This window comes from Uloborus diversus, chromosome 5, assembly GCF_026930045.1.
Source record: "Uloborus diversus isolate 005 chromosome 5, Udiv.v.3.1, whole genome shotgun sequence".
NCBI lineage: Eukaryota > Metazoa > Arthropoda > Arachnida > Araneae > Uloboridae > Uloborus > Uloborus diversus.
The window spans coordinates 183,855,544-183,870,288 of record NC_072735.1 but is presented as its reverse complement, the minus strand read 5'-3'; the positions used below and the strand labels follow the sequence as shown (position 1 = coordinate 183,870,288).

General features: G+C 35.1%; 1 protein-coding gene across 1 annotated transcript in view; it reads left to right on the top strand.

The window, feature by feature from the left end:
- LOC129223328 (cubilin-like) overlaps positions 1 to 14,745 on the top strand; it is a 92,396-nt gene that overhangs the window by 781 nt on the left and 76,870 nt on the right. The window lies entirely within an intron of this gene.

Here is a 14,745-nt window from a genome sequence, read left to right as displayed (position 1 = left end):
AAGTATTTCAAAGTACTTTGACTACTACTTATTGTTCAGTTTACCGTTATAAAGATTGTAATGTCTTGCTTTTCATTTGAATACGTTCGAAAGTCTTAAAAGCTACACTATGATCAAATGCTCGTAATTGTTCTGCAGATTAATCCAAGAAATGTTCAGTTTTAATCCGATTTTGAACATTACTCAATGTAAAAGTGCATCTTCATAGTAACTTCCTTCATCCGCCATGGAAGTGGTTGAATGATGTCAGAGCGCATGCGCAAACGAGTCAGCTTTGCTATTACGAAATCCATTGGCACTTTTATTTGTGCCATTCATCCATAAAAGAACCAAAAAGCACCTTGACCACATTTAATAGCCTTCATTGCACCCCGAGGCACCATTTTTTCACCTCAGGGTGAAAACCTCCACCCCTTAGACACCTCTGATTCCAACAGTGTAGACTTTCATGATACTTTTTTATGCATTACTTATCAAGTAATTGAGTGTTTCAAAATATGTGAACTTAATGCATTCGAAATTTTCCATCATTTTCCCACCTCTTGTGTCTAATTTTTAATACCAAATATTAATAAAAGAACCAGCCGAACGCCTTTATTGATAATCAGAGAAGTCTAACTGGCAATGGGGAGGTTTTGGGTTCGAATCCCGGCATCGAGCATGAGTTTACTTCCTCTCTCCTGTCCTTGTCCTTTCTTTGTGTGAATGTGTTGTTATGCTGAAAATGGTTGCCTACCCTATAAACGGGTTCTCGTGGCATGTGCGTACTGTAGAACTCGGACTTCACACCAAACTACGGAACAGTTGGAAAAGTGAAACAGCGCACCACAAATTGACAGACTAATTGGCACACGAAAATAACAGAACTAGCGCGGGGGGTTGGGGGGATGTTTTGAAGCTCAAAGCGGTTCTTGCTATTTCCATTTCCCTTTTCAATACATTGATACAAATTTCTTCAGACAGGGATAGGAATAATTCAGATTTTATTTATTCCTTATACACTTAAACAGTTTTGAATCAGTAGGGGAATGTGGGACAAAGTGAAATAGTTAAGAGGTATGTTATCTTTTTCAAAATTGTAAAATTGAAAATTTGGTTTTGAAAATTGCAGTACGTGAAGAAAGAACAATGATTTTAAAAGAAAACTTGCATTGAAACGTTGTTATTAAGTTTGGCAGTAAATTTTGACCTTCAAGGAAAAAAAGGGGGGAGGGGGGATTTTCACATTTCTTTTTCCTTTTTTCCATGCGATAAAGTGAAAAATAAAATGTTTTTCTAAAGAAACTTTCTGTTTGATTATTAAAGCTATTTTGATCAAATAAATTAGAAAACATAAGAATAAATGAATGGTAAAGAAGGATGGAAATGAAAAGGTAATCAAACAGTAAACAAGTAAATAAATAAATACATATGTGAGGAAAAAATGAATGAATTAAATAATGAATGAATAAGAAAGTAAGTGAATGAATGAATAAACAAGTAAATTATTAAATGAGGGAAAAATGGAACGGAAGGGATTTAATAAATGATTGAATAAGTAAACGAAATGAACTATTTTACTTCGTTCCATCCACTTTCCTCGAATGCACTTCACTTACTCTACAAAATATTTAAAACAAAATAAGCTATAAGGGGAGGTGGGGCACGTTGGTCCACTTTTTTACTTTGCAGTTTTTATCTCATCAAAAAATTTAGAGCGCCGTTAGATTTTGTACAATAAGTCTCACTAAACATTTCTCATTATCTCAGATATTTTTTGAAAACATTGAATTGATTAACTTTTTTTTATATTAATTTTTTAACAGAACCTTGTAAAGTGGACCAACGTGCCCCATGGGCGGGGTAGATTGGTCTGACTAGCAGGGTACGTTGCGTCGCATTGCAAAACCAACTTCTATAAAATTTAAGTGATAAATATTATCCAGCACTATAACTAACTTATTTTCTTTTGGGTGTAAAATGAAAAACGCAAAGTTCAAAGATCACTATTGCGTATTTAATTGATTTTAATTGATAAACCATTTTTAATTAAAAACAACAATAATCATTCACCATTACGTCAAAATTATTTATTAAAGATCAAAAGAAAAATGAATTTTTGAATATTAATGAAAAAATTAATGCAGATTAAAGTTAACAAAAAATGTGTTAAATGATATCTGGGAATATAAAAGTGCCACTTCTTGAGCAGACACCAGGTTTTGGAAGGATAAGTCATATGCTACTTTTATGCACAGTTAGATCAATATTTGCTATGAGAAAAAAAATGTCTTATTTTCTTCATTGCATCGCATGAAACAATGCCACAAAGAAAAGAATCCTGTTATACTAATGCCGTATATTTCAAAGAAAAAGTGCATAAAAAAACGAAAAAAATGAACGTCTCTATGTAATAATAATTATAAAATTGACGTCTTTATGTAAGTATATCTTTGTGATAGAAAATGAAATTAGATAATCTCAAGAAAAAGTACATTCTTTTGACAATCAGTTATATGTTTTATTTTGTTCCGATGTAGAATACTTGTTTGGCAAACATTTTAAGTTTATTATAGCATATATTTTTTTATTGGAACTTTATTATAGCATATCTTACATATTTTACTCTATACAACTGTTTGCAAAAATTTAGAAGAATATTTGAAAATGTAAATAGTTAATAAGTGCAGATATGAAATAAATCTTTTGGAAAAATTAATTTAGTATAATTTTTGTCAAATAATTATTAAATTTTATTCCAATTTTATTCTTCTGCTTTTTTCCACTAAGTTATTATTATTATTAATATTATTTATAAACATATGTAGTATGAAATAAATGTATAATATACAATCACATTGAATATTCCTTTGTAATTATTGAGATTTAAGAGAAAAAAGAAGTTACTAAATTACTTGGGGCAGTTTGATCAGGTCCAATGTGTCCCACAGTGAGGTGAACCAACGTACTCCACATTCTTGGTATGAAAAAACGTATAAATCTCGTATTTCTTTTCTGTTTATGACAAAAATAAAATTAGTTGATGTGTGCATCACATGACTTCCTTTTACTCCAATTTTAATGTCATTTTCCCATTATTGGCAATTTTAATGTCATTTAAAAATTTACTTTCTACATATCACCACCAGTGGCCAAATCGGAACAAGATTTAAAAAAGAAAAAAATCGCCAAATTTGTCGCCAAGTTGGTGACGAAACTTGGCGACCAAAAGACTGGCGATATATCGCCAAGTGTTCACCAAATTATAACACCAATTGAGTATACATCGAAATTAACAATGAATTCCCCTCAAAAAGGGGCAAAAGACCCCTTTAGAAACACCCGGATGCAACCAAAAGGGGAGGTGCACAACTAGACCCCACTAGAAGTCTATGTACCAAATTTCAACTTTCTAGGACATACTGTTCTTGAGTTATGCGACATACATACGCGCATCCGCATATACGCACATACATACATACAGAATTTCCTTGGAAGGGTCTGTAAAAAGCTGCGGTTTCATTTCGCCGTCAGCTATACCTCATTGCTTCGACTACTCTGCACAGCAGGGGGAGCGTCCGGTCTGTCCCCCTGCAAAATGTGACAGGTCACATGATCCACACTTTCATCGGTCACCGTTCGTTCTATTGGTTGTTGAAGTGTCAATTACTTCACTGATGAACACTGCTTTCGTTTAAAGAAAAGGCCCATTTTCAAGCGAGATCGTTTTTCTTCCCCACTGAAGAGCAGCCTTAAGGCCGAATTTTGAGTGAAATTTTTTTCGCGAATACAATACTTCCTTTTTTGTTAAAGGAAGTAAAAAACTGAAAATAATTGTAAACTGAACAAACTTATACTTCAAGAAAGGAGTTAATTTTTTTTTTTTGCAATCTTGATGAAACTCATTAAAAAAAAAAAAAATGAAGTTGCAATTTTCTGAAAACTACTCTGTACTACTAAAATGGTAATACTTTCTTGAATAAAATTTCTTCAATATAATTGTAGAATGTGATTTCACAATGGATTTGTTGGACCACAGGTGCCATTTGTTAGTCATAAATTAAAGTAAACAATATTAATAGTAATTGAGACCGGTCCAACGTAACCCACCTCCCCCTACATTAAATAAATAAATACTGCACCGAATATTAATAGGCCTCAATAAATATTTAAAATGTTAGTACGGTGATTTCCAAAACGATTGATAGTTTGTATCCTGACCTTTTCCGTTCATTTTCATGTTGCAAAAAAAAAAAAAAAATCATTTTTTTCGGCATTGCATAAGCATGTAATAAGGCATTTAATTCACTGCATTATTTTTTCTCATGTTGTAAATTAATAAGCCTTTTTTATTACTTCAGTTAGTTAGTAATGGAAATTTTCTTTTCCTGACTAGAAAGTTCGCATATCCAAAAAATTTTTCGTACGCTTTCAACAGCATTTAAAAAATTTTTTGCATTAAAAAAGGAAATAATATGTTAGTTAAACACAACTGAAATAGATGCAATGTACTGGACAGCACAGTTATTACATACAGAGACTCCATTTTTGTTCTTATTAGAACTCCTCAGTCTGGATTAGTGAATAACCGAGCTGGAGGTAGATGCAATCTCATTGAAACTGAGAGTCCCAACAAACTGGTAGATAGAGTGAATTTATCTCATTCGCGAGCGTCCGCAGCGTGGTGCGGTTCGACTCCTGAATTGAAGGTATAGCTTGGCTAAATACTATGGCGTAAATACCTGAAAACTTTTTTTTTTTTTCTTTCAGAGCATCAGCATAAATACAACACTACCAGCGACGGGCGTAGGTAAGTAAAGCTTTTATTCACTCTATGTTTACACGCTGTTTTATTTTTTAACCGACTTCAAAAAGGAGGCTGTTATCAGTTCATACCGTATGTATGTTTTTTTTTTTGTTTGTTTGTCCACTCACAGCGTCTCAACTAGTGAACCGATTTTGATGATTGCTTTTTTAAAGGATAGGGGATGGTTCAACGTAGGTCCCATTACTTTGTTTGACCATATTTGTTCTTTAGAAAAAAAGTTATGGTCAAAAAACAGTAAATTTCATGCAATTTCCCTATTGAATGATTAAATATCAAACCCATTGTTATAAAAAGTTTGGTGCCATATAACAGTAACATTAATAGTAATTGTAATGATAATTTAGAATAAAGGCTTCTCTGAAGCAAGCATCAAGTTTCTTCAGTGTCATTGCTCCATAGTGAGGGTAAACCTAACCTAGAAGCGAGGGGATGCAGTGATCAGGATCTGCTTAGCCTTCACAATACTATCAGGTTAGGTTTACCTCAACTATACAGGATTGAATCACAAGCAACTTGTATGCTGTGAAATGCAAATTAGCTAGGGAAAACGGAATATTTAAATGGTTATAATTAAATTAACACACAAATGAATTCCAGAGAGGAACAAAGATAAATTTTTTAGTGCAAATCGCTTAAAATTTTAGGCGTACTTAGAGTTTTCTTTTTTTTTTAAAGTATGGAGCATTTTTATGAAAAAAATATGGTGTTCTATAGTAAGTTTCGTAATGGTAATTTCTTACTTTTACTGAAATACCTACATTTACACTAAAAAGAATGAAATAAAAAAAAATTGAAAAAATAAAAAAAATAAAAATAGAACGACTTCAAAATTGCTCTAAAAAGTGAAAAATAATTTTATTCTTTGAACACCATCGACAATACTTTTAAACATAATTTTTGAAGTTGGCGCAAAAACAAAAAGTAAAATCCAGTGCAACCATGCTTCGTTAAAAAAAATTTTCAGAAAATCATTCAAAATTAGGAAGAAACTGGGCCTGGTTAAATTTATAGTTGCAGTCGTTTTTGCGCCAACTTCAAAAATTATGTTTAAAAGTATTGTCGATGGTGTTCAAAGAATAAAATTATTTTTCACTTTTTAGAGCAATTTTGAAGTCGGTTCTATTTTTTTTTTTCAAATTTTTTTTTATTTAATTAGAGCATCCGGTTCCCTTTTGTTTTCCATTATAGTATAGTTGAACCTTAAAATTATGGGACCTTGTTGATGGGCATGATGTGTACCGGGGAGGGAGGAGAGAGGGGCTTGCGAAACGAAGGAAAAAGTTAAAGATCTGTCGACTGATTGAGACAGTTCAATTAGTATAATGCTGTGTGCAGGTAAAGGGCAGTAACTGCAAATTTTTCATTTTTACTTTTTTTGCATTTTTGTTATCTATTGTACGTTAGCTTTATTGTACACGCTTGCTTATTTGGTCTCCGCTGAAACAAAAGAGCGAAAAAAAAAAGTCTAACTCCAAGATTTTTCTACGGCAAATATTGAATCCGACACACATTTCTTGAAATATCTCGAAATGTCATTTCTGCAGATACTGCCGTTTACCTGCACACGGCAGAGCACATCTATGTTTTTTTTCTTTATATCGTAAAATACTTCCACTCATTGAATTTGAGCACATCAGGTGATATTTTATTAACTTTTTAAAGTCCAAATTCATTTATCCGCCATTTTGTTTCCCATCTATATTGTTGCTAGTTATCAGATCATAATGGTAACATAAATGGTACAATTCTGGTAAAAAGTTCACGAAACAAAAAATACTTGCTGTAAAGGACTGCACCCAGGGTTTGAAACACTTATTTATTTATTTATTTTTTTTTTTGAAGCATTTTCTAATTTTCGTTTCGAATTTTTATGCTAGACAAATAACTACTCCGTCTGTGTAAAATTTATAACTTCTCGTAACTTTTTATGCATCTGTTCAGGTATTTTAAATTCTTACATATCATATACGAACAGAACAGTTAAGAAACTGTTCAAACTGCTAAATATATACGTACATACAGACGTCACGAGAAAACTCGTTGTAATTAACTCGGGAATCATCAAAATGGATATTTCGGGCGTTTATACGTTCTTAGGTTTAAATGCACGTGTGGTCGGGTCAAAAAAAAAAACAAAAAAAAAACTCAACATTCATTTGGGGTGAGCAAAATGGAAATTAAGGTCTATTTTTGAGTGAAAATTTTTTCGCGAATACAATACTTCCTTTTTTGTAAAAGGAAATAAAAGGCAGTTGGCGGGACTGGCCGCTACGCTTTTATTGAATAACATGAGTTTATAATGGTGAAGGTATGTTAAAACAACTAATCGAGCCAAACTTCAGGTAAGCTAAATTATCGATTCATCATTATGTCAGCATATCAACTTAAACATTTTATTTTATGTTGTTCGTCGCCCCCTCCTCTCCTTTCTGAGGTAAAATAATCATTTTCTTTCATAAAATGCGCAAACACCTTTTAAAAAACCAAAAGACAGCTCTTTGCAGGCTAAAATATTTCACCAAATGAATACAAAATTTATATTACATTAGCAGTAGCTTTTAAATGTAAAATAACCCCACAACTGTATAGTACAGTAAAAATAGGGGTCGGACCCAAACATCCAAGAAAAAAAAAAAAAAGTTTAAACCCGTTGCAAATTGTTTATTACCCTCCCAATAAGAACAGGTCCCACCCCATTGTGCGTCGTGTTTCGAAATGGGGGGCATCTAAAAAATTGCTGTTTTGAGCATTTTTTCGGAATTTTTAGAGTAAATTTAAAGTGAGAATATTATGTTATACTAAATTTAAAAGCATGAAATTAAAGGTGTTTGACCCCCAAGAGGGATGACAAAACCCATCAATGCTACAGAGCCCCCCTATCCCCGTAAAACGAAGCAGTACCCACCGAACCCCCCTCCATACATTTCATATGGAAACATTATTTTATGCTAAGTTAAAGTTAGAAATCAAGTGTGTCCATCCTCCAAGAGCGATGGTGCACCTCCTCTCAAAGCTACAGCACCCCCCCCCCTCCGCAAAATAAAATAAATACTCACCCCCCCCTTTTATTTCAAGTAGAAGTATTATTTCATGCAAATCTAAAATGCATTAAATCAGGACTGTCCACCCCATAAGAACAGTAGGTCACCTCCCAAAACGAAATTATATACTAAAATATTATCCTCCCCCCCCCTCTGATGGTGCACATTTGATTCAATGGTCAGAAAATCACGCTGAACTGTTTTTTGCTTTCAAATGATTTCTCCTAAGCTTGCAACAAAAAGGTCTTCGTTATCAAAATGTTTTTTGGAATCTAGATTCTCAGCAAAATCGTTATTGTTGCAGTTATGTCTAGTACAGTTTGTGCATATAGTTGCACACTTCAGTCCACTTTCAGACTTTTCAAACACTCACTATATCCAATGAACCTCTCAGAGCAAGCACAAGATTTGAGGCGCAGAAAGTCTTCTAGAGCTTGGCTGTTGTAATAAGACACAGATTATGTTTCTGTGGTGCTTTCTTTGCACCCATCAAAAATGACACTAGCTTTCCCATACTTACAAGTGACCTATACACTGCATTGCTGGCATATTTCCTTGAAGCTTACAGAACCAAAAATATGATCAAGCAGTTATCCTCCATCTATTACATATGATGCAGTGAGAAGCAAAGGGGTGTCAGCGGCAAAATTAAAAATTTGGAGATAACCAGTACAAACGGTTGATACAAATGGTTGGTGAACCTCTTCTCTATCTTGGGGCAAGAGATGGTGCTAGTAGACCTGGTAGTTGCTTCTATACAGCATGATTTAAAAAAGAAAATTCAATGAAAGCCTACCCCTAGGACATTATCTTTAAACGCGTTTTATTCAAAACTTGAAAATGTCCACTTACATCCCTTTGCTTCTCACTGCCTCATATATGACACCAGTTGTTCGTTCTGTGATGATGGATGAACCTTTTGCTTCAGATAATAGCACTTTAACGATACGTGATTTCTTTCCTTCTGAAACCAGATTCAGCTAATACTGATGGAGGATCAGCGCATAACTCGTACCAGAAGTTTTTAGCAATTTGTTATTCCATCTTTACTGTTCATACCATTCGGTGTAAAAGATGGTTTGGGCTTACACATCTTTACAGATAATAACTACTCTCGTAACAGAAGCTAACCTCCTTTACGAAGAAATGCCACAAAATTGTTTGCCTTCAATATCCTTTGATGTTACTACACGAACATTAAAGGTCTCATCGCAACTCACTTTATCATCAGCGAGCAATACTACTACCAACTTGAGAGGGAAGAAACTTCTGGGGGCTTTAGAAACAGATTGTAATTTCCAAACTGAGAGACAAAAATGTGTAAATATTTAGCATTCTATTGTTGCATTTGTATTGCTCATTGCTCTCATCAAGACTTGTTCTATTGTTGAATCACTACAGGTTCTTGACCACCCGAATTTGTCACTGCGTTAGATCGTTGGATAGCTGATGTTTTATGTGATCAAATTTTTTATGTTTAATGTGATCAAATTATTAATGCAATCAAATTTTTATCGCATAATATACTCAAAAGTTTCAGATAGTGTTGTAAGTATATATCCGCATATTTAGCATAATTCACATAACCAGCTGCGTAAAAGAGAGGTAGCTTGGTGTTTGCAAATGAGAACCTTAGAGGGTGCAGAATTGCAGCATTGCCTGTCTCATTATTGGCAATTTCGATTTGTCCCCCCTTACGGTGGTGGCAAAAGATTGTAGAAAAGTTGAAGTAAGTTAATCAAGAAGAAGTAGGGAAACTTTGGTCAATTTGAACTTTTTTTATGCTGCACAGGAATTTGGTTTTCCAGCGCTCTAAACAGTTTAATAACTCCAGTCACAAATAATTTGGTTACTGAGCTCGCTTAGATCTTTTAGAATTATCATTCTGATATTACCATATCATTGTGTGACATTTTGTATTTCGGGAAAGTTTAAATCAGGGAAATTTTTTCATAAACTTCACTGCAATAGTTGATTTTAGAATGTAAATTCAGGCCCCCCCCCAAAAAAAAAGCGATGGCGCACCCCTTAAGTGTGACGGAGTACCCATCCAGAATAAAAGCCCTCAAAAAAGAAAGAAATAATCCTTGAAAAAACTGCCTTAAAAATTCCAATGACGCAAAGCTGCTCCATGGACCCCCCCCCCAATCCCCCCTCCGCCTGTTCACCCCTGTTAATTAGAATTTTATTCTGTGAGAGTTTATTATTTTACTACTATAGAGTGGTTTCTGCGAGGTTTGAGAATTTTTTTTAAGTAATAGAAATTATTTTTATTTAAATAGAAGATTATTTCGCCCCCCCCCCCTTTCCCCCAAAACCCGACGCGCAAAGTGCTGGGACTTTTTACCCCTTCTTGCTGGAAGGGTAAGAAGTAATTTGCAACAGGTTTCGTCTTTTTTTTTTGGATGTTTGGGTTTGGCCATTTTTTGGCCTAATTTTACTGTACTATACGAAGATTTCCCCACGTGTGAGTTATCAAACAATTTTATATAAACAAGACTCTGCGCATGAGCGTCGAAGAGCGAGCAGAACGCCTGCAAGACCTCTGTTTTTTTCAACCATTAGTCTTAGATGCACTTCCAGTTGTAACGAGCTGATGTGTGCATCACATGACTTCCTTTTACTCCAATTTAATGTCATTTCCGCATTATTGGCAGTTTTAATACGATTCAATAGTTTACTCTCTAAATATCACCAACAGTGGCCAAATCGAAACCAGATTTAAAAAAAATATATTAAATCGCCAAATTTGTCGCCAAGTTGGCGAAAAAACTAGGCGACCAAAAGACTGGCGATAGATCGCCAAGTGTCCGACAAATTATAACACCACTTGAGTTTACATCGAAATTAATAATGATTTCCCCCCAAAAAGGGGCAAAAGACTCCTTTAGAAACACCCGGATGCAACCAAAAGGGGAGGTGCACAACTAGACCCCACTAGGAGTCTTCATACCAAATTTCAACTTTCTAGGACATACCGTTTTTGGGTTATGCGAGATACATACACACATACACACATACGCAAATACGCACATACATACGTACATACAGACGTCACGAGAAAATTCGTTGTAATTTTTTAAAAAAATCGCCAAATTTGTCACCAAGTTGGTGACGAAACTTGGCGACCATAAGACTGGCGATATATCGCTAAGTGTCCGCCAAATTATAACACCACTTGAGTTTACATCGAAATTAATAATGATTTCTCCCCAAAAAGGGGCAAAAGACCCCCTTAGAATTACCCGAATGCAACCAAAAGGGGAGGTGCACAACTACACCCCACTAGGAGTCTATGTACCAAATTTCAACTTTCTAGGACATACTGTTCTTGAGTTATGTGACATACATACACACATACACACATACGTACATACAGACGTCACGAGATATCCGCGTGTGGTCGGTTTGAAAAAAAAAACTTAACATTCAGTCGGGGGTGAGCAAAATGGAAATTAAGGCCGATTTTTGGGTGAAAATTTTTTCGTGAATACAAAACTTCCTTTTTTTGTAAAAGGAAGCAAAAATGACCTAAATAAGGTGTAGAGTTAAAATACTGAAATTGGAAGCGAAAACGAAAATTAGTAAAACAATACGATATCTAACTTTTTATACGGACCCTAGGTCCCTCAATTAGGGGAAAAATCTCCATTGAAAATAATATCAATAAAAAAAAATTGAAACACTTGCGACCGAAACTCATGAAGATATTCGGGTTCAAAGTTTTAATGGACCATGCTGTAGATGAGATTGGAACTTAACGATGTCACATCACAAGTTGTCGAAGTAAAAAAACAAATATTTATTATTTTTTTCATTGCTATTAAAAATAAATGCTAATGTTATGCTATGTTACGTAAAAACACACTACAAAAGCTCGTACAATTTGAAAAAACACTCTATGCATACATATTACTATAAGCTTTTGCAATCCGCAATATTTCCCCCGAAAGGTGGTATTGACTGTGGGTGTAAAGTGGTGTAAGTCACAAAACGTTGCGTTTTATATCTCGCTGAATATGAGTCGTACCAATATTAAACATTTTCTGCTCAAATTGTTTTTTTTTTTTTTTTTGAGCAATCACGATTGCTTATTGCTTTTATTTGACTGTTTTGATCTGCTATCATTTTATTTTCTCACCAGCACCCTCTGCAGCATCACCGTCGACCGGCTCCTCACGATGCTGCTCCTATAGCGCAAACCGTCTCCAGGTTGCGTCAATACTCTACACTTACACGCATACATACACGCACGTACACACACACACACACAAACACACGCACACACATACATACACCTACACACATACACAAATACACACAACTACCCACACACTCATGCCTGCACACAGACACAAACACATATGCCTACACACACATACACATTCCCCCCCACAAACACTCATACACACAACTACCCACACACTCATACCTACACACAGACACAAACATACATGCCTACACACATACACATACCCCCCTAAACACAAACCCCCCACACACATAAACACACACGCCTACATACACACACACACACTCGTGATTGCGAAAAACATAATTTGAATTCAAAAGGTCAAAATTCAATTTTTTTTTTTTTGTTATTATGCTTTTGATTTCCTTAAGTGTAATGTAGGAGAATTGGGAACCATATAAAAAGTTATATTTCGTATTTTTTCACTAATTTCCTTTTTTGCTTCAAATTTTTCATATCGTAATTCTGCATCTTATTTTGACCATTTTTACAACGGAAAGTGGACATCTAGGACTAATGGTTGCGAAAATAGAGGTCTTGCAGATTAAACGGGGACACTTAGTATAATAAATTCTAACCTATACTGTCTAACCACGGATTCTATGGAAAGGCAAACATCCGGTTTACACGCGGAAATGGAAGCATCTATTAGTTTTCAGGGATGTCAGATTTTGCAGAAGTATGTTAGCCTCGAAATTAAGCAGAGTCTCATTCAAATGAGCGGAATACGCGCATAAAATTTTTATTTTCCCTCTCACTCAGATGGAGTCGCCTTACCTGGATGTTTGCCAATTCCATACAATCCGTGATCAAACAGTAGGGATTTCAAGCACAATTCTTTATAGCCTGAAAATTGGCAGCATTTCTTGATGCAACATTCCATCAAATTTTTTAGTGTACATTTCTGCTAAAAGTTCTAGTCATTTTGAGGGTCATCGCCGAAACAAAAGTTATAAACTGTATTTTGGATGCCCTGTAGACAAATTTCCTCATTTTTTTCTCGTATCAAAGACCTCAAGTGGCAACACTGCGTGAAAGTAGAATTGCCAAAAACATTCTTCCGGAAAATGTTTCTGTCACTGAAAAGAATGCACGACATTGCGTGATGTTGACAATAGAATGAAACGCCGATCTGGCGTAGAAATGTAACAGTCTCTGAATATGTGTTGATCGGCATTTAACTGCGCCGTGTGACTCGTTATGCATGGAGAATAGGACATTCACTGCCGTGAAAATAGTTTTACTTCAGTGGCAAAATGTAAAGTTTGGGTCAAGATTTGACAAAGTAAAAATTTTGTTTCGACAAAATTAGAAAAAAAAATAAAATAAAAATAAAAATTAATTTGAATTTTGACATCTGGAATTCAAATTATGTTTTTTGCAATCACGAGTGTGTGTGTATATGTAGGCATGTGTGTGGCATTTGTGTTTATGTGTGTGGGGGGTGGGGTATGTGTGTTTGTGTGTAGGGGTATGTGTATGTGTGTGTAGGCATGTGTGTTTGTGTCTGTGTGCAGGTATGAGTGTGTGGGTAGTTGTGTGTATGAGTGTTTGTGTGTAGGGGGGTATGTGTATGTGTGTGTAGGCATGTGTGTTTGTGTCTGTGTGCAGGCATGAGTGTGATGAGTGTGTGGGTAGTTGTGAGTAGGTATCTGTATATATGTTAAGGTGTCTATATGGTATGCGTGTGTGTGTATGTATGTGTTTGAGTGTGTGTTTGTGTGTGTGTATGTATTTGTATGTGTGTGTGTATGTGTTTGTATTTGTGTGTGCGCGTGTGTGTGTGTGTATGTATGTGTTTGAGTGTGTGTTTGTGTGTGTGTATGTGTTTGTATGTGTGTGTGTATGTGTTTGTATTTGTGTGTGCGCGTGTGTGTGTGTGTGTAGTTGTGTATGTATGCGCGTGTGTGTAGCATATGGATGCAACCTGGAGACGGTTTTCGCTATAGGAGCAGCATCGTGAGGAGCCGGTCGACGGTGATGTTACAGAGGGTACTGGCGGGAAAATAAAATGATAGCACATCAAAACAGTCAAGTGAGAACAATAAGCAATCGTGATTGCTTAAAAACATACTGTGTGGGTAATTGTATGTTGGTCACCCTTTGCTTTACACATGGTAACCTTAACGCAAATTAATATTGCCTCATTCTTTGTTTACTTATGCAAAAGGAAAACATTCCTTGCGCAACTACTGGTGCCAAAAATTTAACAGCAGTGGATTGATACCACCAATTTCCCAATTAGCATCGAAATCTTCCCGCTTTCGCGAATAGCATAATTTTTCAGTAGCGATTACATGTGTGGAGATACAGGAATTCCTAATATGGATAAAGGAGATAGTTTTGTTATGGCTACAACATACTACTAGTTTAGTAACCGATTTCTAACTATTGAATTCTGAATTTGCAGCAGTCGATCTTAATACCGAAAGAAAGTGATTGGTTCTTTGGAATGCTTTAGATCCAAGTTTTTGATTCTTAACATTGAACAAAACAGCGGGCCACAGCAGGTTGGGCACCACAGGTAAACATATAAGGTGTAACTTTATATGATTAACGTTACTGATTTTTAAGCTAATGTTTTATTTTAACCTTCGTTTCATTTTACCCTGCCTTGCTCTTTACGCTCTTTGCATTAGTCTCAA